Below are 11,490 nucleotides of genomic sequence, written 5' to 3'. Positions count from 1 at the left end.
AATTTCAACAAAACACAAGCATGCGTTAAACATATGTCAAAATTAATCTTTTCCCCTAGAATCTGCTGCCTTATACCATTCTCAGGGAATTTGTCCTAGTTAAGATTCCATTAGAGGGGAATAAAGCATTAAATGAGAATGTAACACAATTTGGTTATCTGTAATAAAAATTATATATGCAACTGTTGCCTAATGTCTATTGCTTCCGATCAGTCCCACTTAGTGGCTTTATAACACAGAAAGATGTGAGGAAATAAAGATTTCCATGGGGAAATCTTGTGATTTGTGGAATAAGTGCCCTAGCCTGGAGCGAGAGAGTCAGCATAGCCTTTTGAACACTGACATAACAAGAACAGTTTCCTTAAAACAACAAGCATGCCATTCCATTTCTACATTTTATTTATAATTGAGTTATGGTAACAACAGCAAAAAAGTTTTCCTAAACCCTTCTATGGTTTATTCTGATGACAAATTCTTAATTTACAATGTTCTTGACCCTTTGACTATTTAAATTTCAGAACCTTGTATGGGTTCTAAGTTCTTTGTCACCGAGACCTGAAGAAGGCGGCATTCTTTAGGTGTGTCCCCTTGCACTGAGATGACAGGTGATCACGGGGCCTGCTGATTTCATGTCTACTTTGAAGCTTTTTTTTTTGGGGGGGGGTGTCAGCTGTGGGGCTTGAACTCTGGGCCTGGGTGCTGGCTACCACCTTACCCCTTGAGCCACAGCATCTGGTTTTCTAATGGTTAATTAGAGATAAGAGTCTCACAATCTTTAGTGACAGGCTGGCTTTGAACCTCGATCCTCATATCTCAGCCTCCTGAGTAGCTAGGTTTACAGGCATGAGCAACCATGCCCGGCTTGAAGAATTCTATTTTTAACCATCTTTTAAGAATATACTTTTAAAAGAAAATCTGGACCGCTGGTTCTTTTTCCCAGAAAGACAATTTCAGGGAAAAGGGACATGGGAGCAAAGGTAAAAGGAAAATGGTACCCTGGTGGGGTATTGCTAGAGAGTCACCTCAGGGCAAGAGGCACCCTGCTCTTTGGTTCCCATTTCTGGAGGATTTCTTCTTTCCTAGTAGTTTGTGATAATGATAAAGCAGGAAGACCACTAACTTTAGAGCCCGTTGGTGAAGACCTTGATCAGGAAGTTGACGGTTAAGACACAATATGTGAAGCTGGAGTGCTGACAAGAGAAACTCAGATTAGGGTAAGTACGTGATGTCATCGGATGTCTGTCTCCTCCTGTACCTCATCTCTTGACTCATTTTTTTTTTAATGTGATTCGTGGGGCTTGAACTCAGCCTGAGTGCTGTCCCTGACCTCTTCAGCTCAAGGCTACTGTCCTACCCTTAAACTCTTTTTCATTCTAACAGCAACACAGCTTATTTGACTAAAGGATGATTTCACAACTCATATCGCAGAAACAGACTCTTAACAACTATGCATAGAACTGTCCTATTTTGAGTCTATCGCATCCTAAAGCAGGTCCAACTCAAATTAAGACACCCTATACTCATTCTCTCCATTCAATGTATGGTCTTAGCTCTCCAAAGATTATGATCTGAATAGCTCATTGACAGTTACCTATGGTAAGAAAATAACCAAAACTTTAATGAACAATACAAGCTAAATACTGAATGAAAGAGAGAGGAAGAAAGGAGAATGGGGAAGGGGTAGGGGAGGGGGAAGGAGGGAAGGAGGGAAGGGGGAGGGGGGAAGGATCTGCAGCACTAGTTTTCATCTGTGGTGTCTACAGTTCAATATCTCTGGATCATCTATGAGGCCTGTTGGCTGGGGATTCCTTTTCTAAATTGACATGCTCAACATTTGATGGTAAAAACTTTATTATGTTTTTAAATAATAGCTTTGTACAGGGAACAGAATAAACAAAACAGGATGGAGAATGGCTATTTAGAAAGGTTCTATATAGACAGGTAGTGTGGGCTATCTCAGCATTTGTGAAGATGAGGCATGAAGACCAAGTGCCAGGCCAGCCTAAGCTATAGAACACATAAACATTACCCAGAGATATGTATAGACACATAAAGAAAGTCACAGTGGAGTTGATAATGGGGGAGACATTATTGAAACCAAGACAGGCTCATGGAGGTGACTCCTCAAAGTATGCCCCCACCCCAAACAGAAAACTTTAAAACATTTGCAATGAATTTAGAACAGAGAAACAAGCCTGATTCAAGGACACAGCCTGAAATAAACTTACAGGGCAAAAGCCAGGGAATTAAATCTTGCCTCCTGCTGGCACTGTCCATTAGCCAAAACCAACTGGAGGCCAGACAGAAAGTGGGGAGGCACTGTCAGTGCCTGAGGGCACAGGGAAGGATGGGGAATAAGGAGAGGATGTGAGAAAACTTTCAGGTCTGCTACACGTAGACCCACCCAGATCAATTTATGTTATGTTTCCATTTTCATTTACATCCAGTTCTAACACCAGAGGAAAGGCCAATTTTTTTTTCCAGCAAAACTATATTCTTTTCAAATAAACACTGTATCAAAGGGCTGGAGATGAATTGAGGGAGTATCAGAATGCTCCACTTCTACTTACAAACAACCAATCACTGCTTCTGCAACAAGTAAATTTCATCCTGGCTGAGCCCAATCTGGCAAAGTCCATGGCATTACCCTAGCAGCAACCCATCAGGTTAATAATTTGGATTAAGTTGTGATTCTCAGAATTGCTTCTGTTTCTGGGTAAGAACTCTTAGAGATGTTTTGTGTGAGGTGAGGTGAGGTGAGGTGTAGACGAGAATGGAAGGCCATTTTGAGTTTTCATAGCTCTCATTATTCAAACACTTATCTAGGTGCTACTGCCAAGGGATTTTGCATTTGTAAAGAACAAAATGTAAATAGTCCACCTCTTTGGCTGAAAACTGAAAACACTACTTACAACTGAGCACATAACACAGTGAATGAAATGCAGTCCTGATTCTAGTTTCTGGGTCTCCTTACAACAGCCCCACTAGCTTAGGGTCCTTCTTTCTAGACTCAGCCTTCTATGATGCTTGCTAAGACTCCCTAAATCCACAAAGTCCTCACTTCCACTAAAAGAGGACATCACGGGGCAGAAAAGGCAGAATTTAATCTGGAAGATACCCTTGTAGAGGGATGAAGGAAGAGAATACAGACAAGGGGCTGAAGGAACAAATGGCAGGAGGAGGAAGATAACGCACAAGAGGCGTGGGGAAGCAGCGTGCATAGACTGGGGAAAGCAGCGAGGGGATGAGTTTGAGGAACAGAATAGGACAAAGGTAGGAGACAGGAGACTAGCAGGACACTTCCTTTACCATCAGCTTTTCCTTGGGGTCAAGATGGCTGCCCACGAGGTCACTGAACATCCTGCATGTAAATAGTCCATTTTGTTTTTTCATTATTCTCAAGTATGACAATCTGTTGTTCATATGCTTGTTTTAAAATGTTTGATGTAGGGCCAGGAGTTTGGCCTAGTGGTTAAAGTGCTTGCCTAGCATGCATGAAGAGCCGGGTTCGATTCCTCAGTACCACATACATAGAAAAAAGTCGGAAGTGGTGCTGAGGCTCAAGTGGTAGAGCTCTAGCCTTGAGAAAGTCCAAGGACAGTGCTCAGGCCCTGAGCTCAAGCCCAGGACTGGCAAAAAAAAAAAAAATGTTTGATGTAAAAGTAAGATAGTAAGGGGCCGAGAGTTTGGCCTAGTGGTAGAGTGCTTGCCTAGCATGCACAAAGACCCAGGCTTTTGATTCCTTGGTACCACATACATAGAAAGAAAAAAAAAAGCCAGAAGTGGTATTGAGGCTCAAGTGGTAGAACTCTAAGCCTTGAGAAACCCAAGGGCAGTGATCAGGCCCTGAGCATTGGCAAAAAAAAAAAAAAAAAAGTAAGGTAGTATTTAGGGAAAACAAGGTCACATGTATGCCTGTTTACCCAGTCTTGAGTATTAAGTTCTTCAAGGGTAGAGGCCTGGACATTTGGGCATCAGAGGAAGGAAGGGGCTTTTCACAGTACATCCTTACAAAATGTGAACTTAGGGACACATTTTCTCACCATGTGCCTTGGTCATTCTATCTCCTGCAACATAGCTGTGGGTGTACGGCACGTGGGACAAGCAGCCACTGCTGTCCTGTGTCTCTCTTTCCTAAGCCTCTTCAGAGCTTAATCCGTGGTGACTGATGCAAACCTTCCCCATGAAGGCATTTCCTCTGACGACTCTAGTTCTCTTCAGCAGACACAGGACTATGTGTCAGTTCACTTAGGGGCTGTGATGAAGTGATCCTGCTCACCACTGGCACAGACAACCACGCCATGTGCTTTGTGAGGAGAGGAGAAACCTCAATACCATGAAGAGCCAAAGTTTCTGGATTAGCTTTCGTGAGAACAAAGGGAACACATCTTGTGCTGGTTTAAATGGGAGCCAGGCCATCATACTGAAAACAAAGCTGAGCCTGCCCCCCGTGGAGGCAGTATAGAGAAAGACACTTCACTAGGACAACTTTTCTCTGGGTTTTCTCAAACTCACACTATGGGTTGGTGCCTAAACAATGACCTATGATCTCTAGAATAATGGCAGCAAAGCAAGAGTAGATCAACTTTTGTGTTTAAAAATAAACAAAACAGAGCTTTTTCACTATAAAGCAAAGATCCAAATGGGAATGGGCTTGACCAGCTCCAAACCCATTAGAAACAACCAAGGAAAGAGATTGGGTCTTTACTCAGAGATAAAACAACTGCATGTTGGGGCCGGGAGTTTGGCCTAGTGGTAGAGTGCTGGCTTAGCATACAAAAAGACCTGGGTTCAATTCCTCAGTACTACATACATAGAAGAAGTGGTGCTGTGGCTCAAGTGGTAGAGTTCTAGCCTTGAGAAGGCCCAAGGACAGTGCTCAGGCCCTGAGTTCAAGCCCCAGGGTGGGCAAAAACAAAACAAAACAAAAAAACCCTGCACGTTTTAGGAAGCCATTAATACACTACACATCATGGGCCCAGGAGAATTTACTTAAGTTGCATGTTTGTCATTATAGGTCAGTGCTTTGGTTGCCAGTAAACATAGCTTCTTTATGATACAACCACATATTTGTCATTGCTGGAAAACGAATCCTGAAGAATGATACTCTGCTTCTAAAAGCTTTCTTCTGGTCTATGGGTTATTCTGAGGTAAGCATCAATGGGAGAGGGCATGTTTTGAAAGCTTAGTCTAACATGTCATTTACTTTAAACCCTCTAAGACAGATCTTCCAGACAGGCTGAAGGCTCTAAAGAAAGCAAGAGATTACATGTATGACTTTGTACCAAGGCACAGAAAGGAAGCTACAGGAAATCCAAAACTTACCTTGCAGTTATCTACTGTTTGGCCATTGACTTTTTCAGCGACAGCATCATGTTACTCTGTGAACTAAAGACAAAGTATCTTCATTTTTTTAAAAAGTATTTTTAAACTTATGGCCCATACCCATACCCATGTGTTTGGCTTTAAAATGTGTTTTATAACTTCAAAAAAAAAAAAAAGACAAGACTTTTCCTTTTCCCTAGGGAAACCTCTTTGAGAGAATACTAAGTGTTTGATTTTGACCAATTACAGACCTTTCTTGTCAGGTCAGGTAAATACAAACATAAATCATCTGATAGGCTCCACGGAAAAGACTTCTGAAAATAAATTTCCCATAATATTTAATCAGGAAGTGACTTGATAAATTTTCCTTTAATAGATGAGTTTGTTTTCAAATGAGAGATTACTTTTTGGAGAGAATAGTTTGTTCTGAGAAGGATTTTTTTTTAGATAAAAAGTTTCATGAGGTTGTCCACCTCCTAGCATTCTTGTAATACAAGCTGGTATCATTCTATATTGATCTAGAACTGATACATCCAAGAATACCAGACAACATAGAGATAAGACAGTGTTTGACCATTTGGAATTCTGAACACTAAAGCATACGTTGTCACGCAGAGCTAAGACGTATAAATCTTAACTCTGTGCAAGTACTGTTAGAAACTGCAAAATGTCTTGAACTTTTCGACAAACCCATTGAAGCACATACTGTTGTGGTTTTCAATTTTCAGTAGCAAGCAACAAGAAGACTTAAATTTCCCAAGTACTCAGGGCAGAGTAAAGAAGTGGAAGTTCATCAGCTTTGGGTTAGTAAAAGACTCTGGTCCTCCTCAGTGGGTTGTTGCATCTTTGGGATGTTATCAAGGTAGGTGCAACAAATCCAGAAGTCACAGTGAGACATAACATCTATGAAGTGGCTCTCCATGCTGATCTGTAAGTTAAGTTGCACATCTGTTGCCACAGGTCATTTGTCTTTTCCATGTACAAGGAAATGCTTTTGGGGAAGGAACATTTTCCAGAGGCTCCCCAACCATTTCCTTACATCACGTTTTCAGATCTGGGCCATGTGACCATCCTTAACCCAATGAGGTGTTAAGAAGTAGAATCACTGTGATTATCACAGGAATTATCTATAGAGCTAGAATCGAGTCAGGAGGAAAACAGACACATTCTGTCTTATTCAGTGGACATAATACTTGGTAGGCAACCAACAGTACTAGCTACATACCATATTTCAGATATGGAATCCAAGCTCACTGGTAAGAGGCAGAATGAAGAGGTGAAGTATCTTCTATCGCTAAATCTAAGACAATCTTCTACTTTGAGAACTCTGGTCTATAGCTGGACTTGAGTTACTCAGCCCAGACTGAACCAGATTTTAAGAAAGTCCTTTCTGAAAACAGTAGAGTGATATTGTTATCAGCATAAAATTCTCGCATGAGTTCATACTCCCTTGCAGTAATTTATGGCCTCCTTTGCACATTTACAGAGCCGCATGTAATCCCCTTCATTCTCCTTTCCCCACTGGTAAAATGTTAAAACCTTTGAAAGATTGTTAAAAGGATTAGGAGAAAAGTATATAACAGAGCTTAATATGAGAACTGATCTTTGAAGGTATTCAAAAGCATATTCTATTTGTGTATGTGTGTGTTTACATATAGGCTACACCTGAAGAAACACAACAGAAAGAATTCAGACAATCAGCTAACACAGAAATTTGAGTTTGTTGAGTCGGGTGTGGGGGCATATACCATTAATCCCAGTACTTTAGAGGCTGAGGCAGAGGATGATGAGAAATTTGAGATCATGGAAAGCTTTCAAGCTACTAATATTTGAGTATGTAAGCATGTGAAGATCAAAGAAGTTCTTTCATGAATAAAGTTGGTGTAGAAACTTCTGGGAGTAGATTCACAATGGACCACATTAAAAAAAATTTTTTTTTCTCCAGGAAAACTAACTGGCAGCCAATGAAAATCATTAGCATCTATAAATTCCTTGTGATAACTCAGGAACCAGACACTCACTATGTGTCACACAACTGAACTGCTTGTCTAAGGCTGGTGAGGTCAGGAAAACACAGAATCTAATCCAGTATACTTTGTATACAACATGATTAAGAACTCACAAAATCAAATTTTGGTGAGGAAATTAAAAAATAAAAAATCAAGCAAGGACTCTGCTTGAACCAAAACCAAATAATAATGGAAAGAGTGCTGGCGTGGCTTCAGTAAAGAGTAAACATGCACTTAGAAAAATATTACTTGGGGCTGGTAGAATGCTTGCCTAGCTAGCATGTAAGAAGCCCTGGGTTCTACTCTCTGGTATGACATGAACAGAAAAAGCTAGAAGTAATATGTGGCTCAAGTGGTATAGTGCTGGCCTTGGGCAAAATAAAACTATTACTGGAGACAAGAAGTAGTATTTTATGATTAACAGGCCCACACAGTAGAAAGTATATAACAAAGATAAAAATATAAAATTCCTAAAACAGATGAAGCAAAAGCTGACAGAATTGAAAGAAAAATTAATTCAACAACTATGCCCAGCTCTTACAACAGGCAGATTAGCACAGGCAAAACACTTAAATGACACAGCCAAGCAAATATAGCTAAACAACACTTTGAACAATCCAGCCAATGTTTTCAAGTATATTTGAAACATACCCCAGGATGGACCAAAATAGATTTGTGTTAGACTAGAAAAAAAATCTTAGGAAAATCAAAAGTACTGGAATCATTCGAAGTATAATCTCCAACAAAAAAGAAATGTAAAAATAAACATCAGAATATGCTGAGAACCACTGAATTGTATTCCTTAAGTAGGTAAATTGTATGTGAATTACTATTATTATTATTATTATTATTATTATTGGTGCCAATCCTAGGGCTTGGTCTCAGGGCCTAAGCACTGTCCTTGGGCTTTTTCCTCAAAACTAGCACTCTGCCACTTGAGCCACAGCACCACTTCTGGCTTTTTCTATGTATGTGGTACCAAGGAATGGAACCCCGGATCTTTATGCATGCTAGGCAAGCACTCTACCACTAGGCCAAACTCCCGGCCCTGTATGTGAATTATTTTAAATAAAGCTGTTACTTCAAAAACTAAAATAAAATAAACATCAGAAAGAAATGTGGGAAACCCTCCAAACGCTAAGAAATAGTCACATACTCCTGATTAACTCACAGGTCAATAGGGAGAACAACCCTTTGAACCCTAAGTCCATCTTGCAATGCCATACTAGACTGCTGTTAAACAAAACCATCCTTCTTATAGTCGGATAGTGTTTGCTGAGACCATCAGAATGTCCAATAAGACCAGAGTACATAGAAACATGTAACTTTCCCAGAGGTTGGTTTTATCCATGCCCTGGGTTATCTGAACCTGTAGGTACTTGTGTTTTCTCACTCTGTGATGCTACAAGGACATCCACTCAATTAGTCACAGCCACCTGTACAATAGGTGGTTGGCAGGTGACAAGGGGTTGGGGAACTTTGGAAAAATGCAGCTAGCCATAAGCTGTCCACTTCTCTGTAAGCAATCCCTAATGAACTCATTTACTTGTCAAACTGGACTTGTTCAGGTCACTCTGGGTTGCATACCAACTTGGAAGTAGACATTTCTTTTACATCTCCCAAGGAAATTCAGGCAATGATCAAAAAAATTACAAGGAAAATTAGAAAACATTGTGAACTCAATGAGAACAAAACTTCAACCTATCAAATTTAAACAATACTCAGAGGGGAAAACAAATTTTAAGCAATTATGCTAGAAAAGAATTTCACAACAATAAGCTCAAATTTTCCCCCCACTCCTCCTAGTGCTTGAACTTGGGGCCTGAGTACTGTCCTTGGGCTTTCTCAAAGCTAGAGCTCTTCCACTTGAGCCAGGGCACCACTTCTGTCTTTTTCTCTGTATGTGGTACAGAGGAATTGAACCTGGGTCTTTGTGCATGCTAGGCAAACACTCTACCAGTAGGGCCAAACTTCCACCCCCTCAATCAATTTTCTTTTAAAGTGAAGTAAATGAATCCTAATGTCAACAGGCGCAGGGAAATAAAGTCAGAAAAGAAAATGAATAAAAAAAGGAAATAAAAAACAAGACAAGCTGGGCGTGGTAGTTCACGCCTGTAATCTTAGCTACTCAGGAGGCTGAGATCTAAGAATCTTGGTTCAAAACTAGGCCAGGCACTAAGGACTCTGAGATTCTTGTCTCCAGTTAACCTCTAGAAAATGGGAAGTGGGGCTGTGGCTCAAGGGTAAGGTGATAGCTGAATAGCTAAGGACAACCTCCAGGCCCAGGGGTAGGGCAGTAGCCTTAAGCTCAGGGACAGGGCCCAGGCCGAGTTCAAGTCCCATAACCCACAATAAACCCCCCCCCCCAAAAAAAAATTTGGAAGTTGGTGGGGCATCAACAAACTCATGTAGCCTAGACTACATTCTTTTTTAAAAGATAACACAAAAACACCAACAGAAACGAAAAGATCATTACCAATGCTACTGAAATTCAAAGAATTCTAATAGGATATTATAATCAACTTTTATGTCCACCAATGAAATGATTCAGATAAGGCCCAATTCCTCAAAATCAAAAAAACGTAACTCGTTAAAACAAAAATTGTGAATAGCTTTGTAACACGAGAATCGTGAGTTAAAAAAATCTGCCCTACACCACCATACACACACAACCATTTCACCCAGTGCACATAAAATACCAATCCAAACCAATTCTTTTAGCAAATAGAGGCAGTATAAAACTTTGGAATTGGTTCTATGAGACCAACATTATCCATTTATCAAACCAAGACTCAGATGAAAAAGAACCAAGAAACCAATATTCCTCTGGAGATATACACACAGGAATCCTAAATGTAGTATTAGCAAATGAGATCCAGCAACATATAAAAATCAATCACCACAACAGAGGTTTAAATGTCATCAGGTAGTCTGAGCAGCTCCCAGTTCCTTCCTGTTCTATCATCTAAGCACTAGATTAACTCCTATATAATCCTGTTGTCTCAAAACAATGAAATACAGTGAAAAATTTTAACCCTGTCTATTCTGGTCACAATATGGCAGAACCTTCCCAAGTTCTGTAAGTTTCACTTCTAGGTTCTTGCATTCTGAAATGGTTAACAAGCTGGGCACTGGTGGTTCACACCTGTAATCCTAACTACTCAGGAGGCTGAGATCTAAGAATCATGGCTCAAAGGCAGCACAAGCAGGAAAGTCACTGAGCAACTCTTACCTATAATTAACCACAAGAAAAGTAGAGCCATGGCTCTGAATAGTAGAATGCTATCCTTGAGCAAAAGAGCTCAAAGACAGCACCTAGGTTAATAAGACCAAAAAAACGGTTAACAAGAAAAATATCTTGTCATCAGTCTTACCACTAGCTAGTTAGTCTATCATATGAATGCAGTGAGATTTATAAATCCTAAGAACAGGCTTCAGGAAGAATGTGCATACAACCTAAAATATTTATCTCTCCCTCTAGGAATCTGTACACATCTAGAAAATAATACTTCTGCATGAGTTCATCAAGAATTACAACCCCAACCATAGCATCAACTTTTCAAATTCGGCACTAATAAATGTAACAATTTTCAGTTTCCTAACAAGGCTTATTTCAGTTTTTAAGAATATACTATTTCAGGTAAATAAATAAAACAAGTCTCTACACACAAAATAACAGAAAAAGTTTGGGAAATATATTTTAAATAATAAAACCAGAACATTTTTTTAAATTCAAAATCTCTTTTTTCCAATTGGAAGTAAGAATCAAAATAATGGTATGATTCCAGGAAAAGTATATGTAGATTAAGCATATGTTGTTTCCCCCAACCCCCCTCAAAAAAAAACCACACAGAGCTACTTTCAAAAATTACATCTGCCTAAGTGTTACATGCAAATCAAATAGTTTATATGTGTTTTTCTAGGTGAATTTCACACAGGATGTAAAGATAACATTTCTGTTAACTACAAAATGGGCCATGACAATTCTATGGATTAGATGCGATTTTATTTAAATAATTTAACACTGCAAAATACAAGCCAATTCATAAGTATAAAAATAGATGGATTAGCAACCAAATACAAGCACCACAGAGAAGCAGATTAGAACACATTACCATCACGCCTTTGGAACATTAAGGCAACATAAATATCTCAA

General features: G+C 39.7%; 1 long non-coding RNA gene across 2 annotated transcripts; it reads left to right on the top strand.

The window, feature by feature from the left end:
* Positions 1-547: 547 nt before the first annotated feature.
* On the top strand, positions 548-5,763 carry LOC150046510 (uncharacterized). 2 transcript variants are annotated; one of them, XR_016539623.1, is made up of 4 exons: positions 548-605; positions 1,087-1,214; positions 5,018-5,150; positions 5,226-5,763. It is a non-coding gene; the product is annotated as an uncharacterized LOC150046510 (long non-coding RNA). The 2 variants fall into 2 exon arrangements; XR_016539624.1 differs by having other exon boundaries at positions 549-605; positions 1,084-1,214.
* Positions 5,764-11,490: the final 5,727 nt, after the last annotated feature.

This window comes from Megascapheus bottae, chromosome 25 (genome assembly GCF_031878675.1).
Source record: "Megascapheus bottae isolate mThoBot1 chromosome 25, mThoBot2.hap1, whole genome shotgun sequence".
NCBI lineage: Eukaryota > Metazoa > Chordata > Mammalia > Rodentia > Geomyidae > Megascapheus > Megascapheus bottae.
Note: the sequence above shows the minus strand (reverse complement) of the source record. Positions and strands in the feature narration are given on the sequence as shown.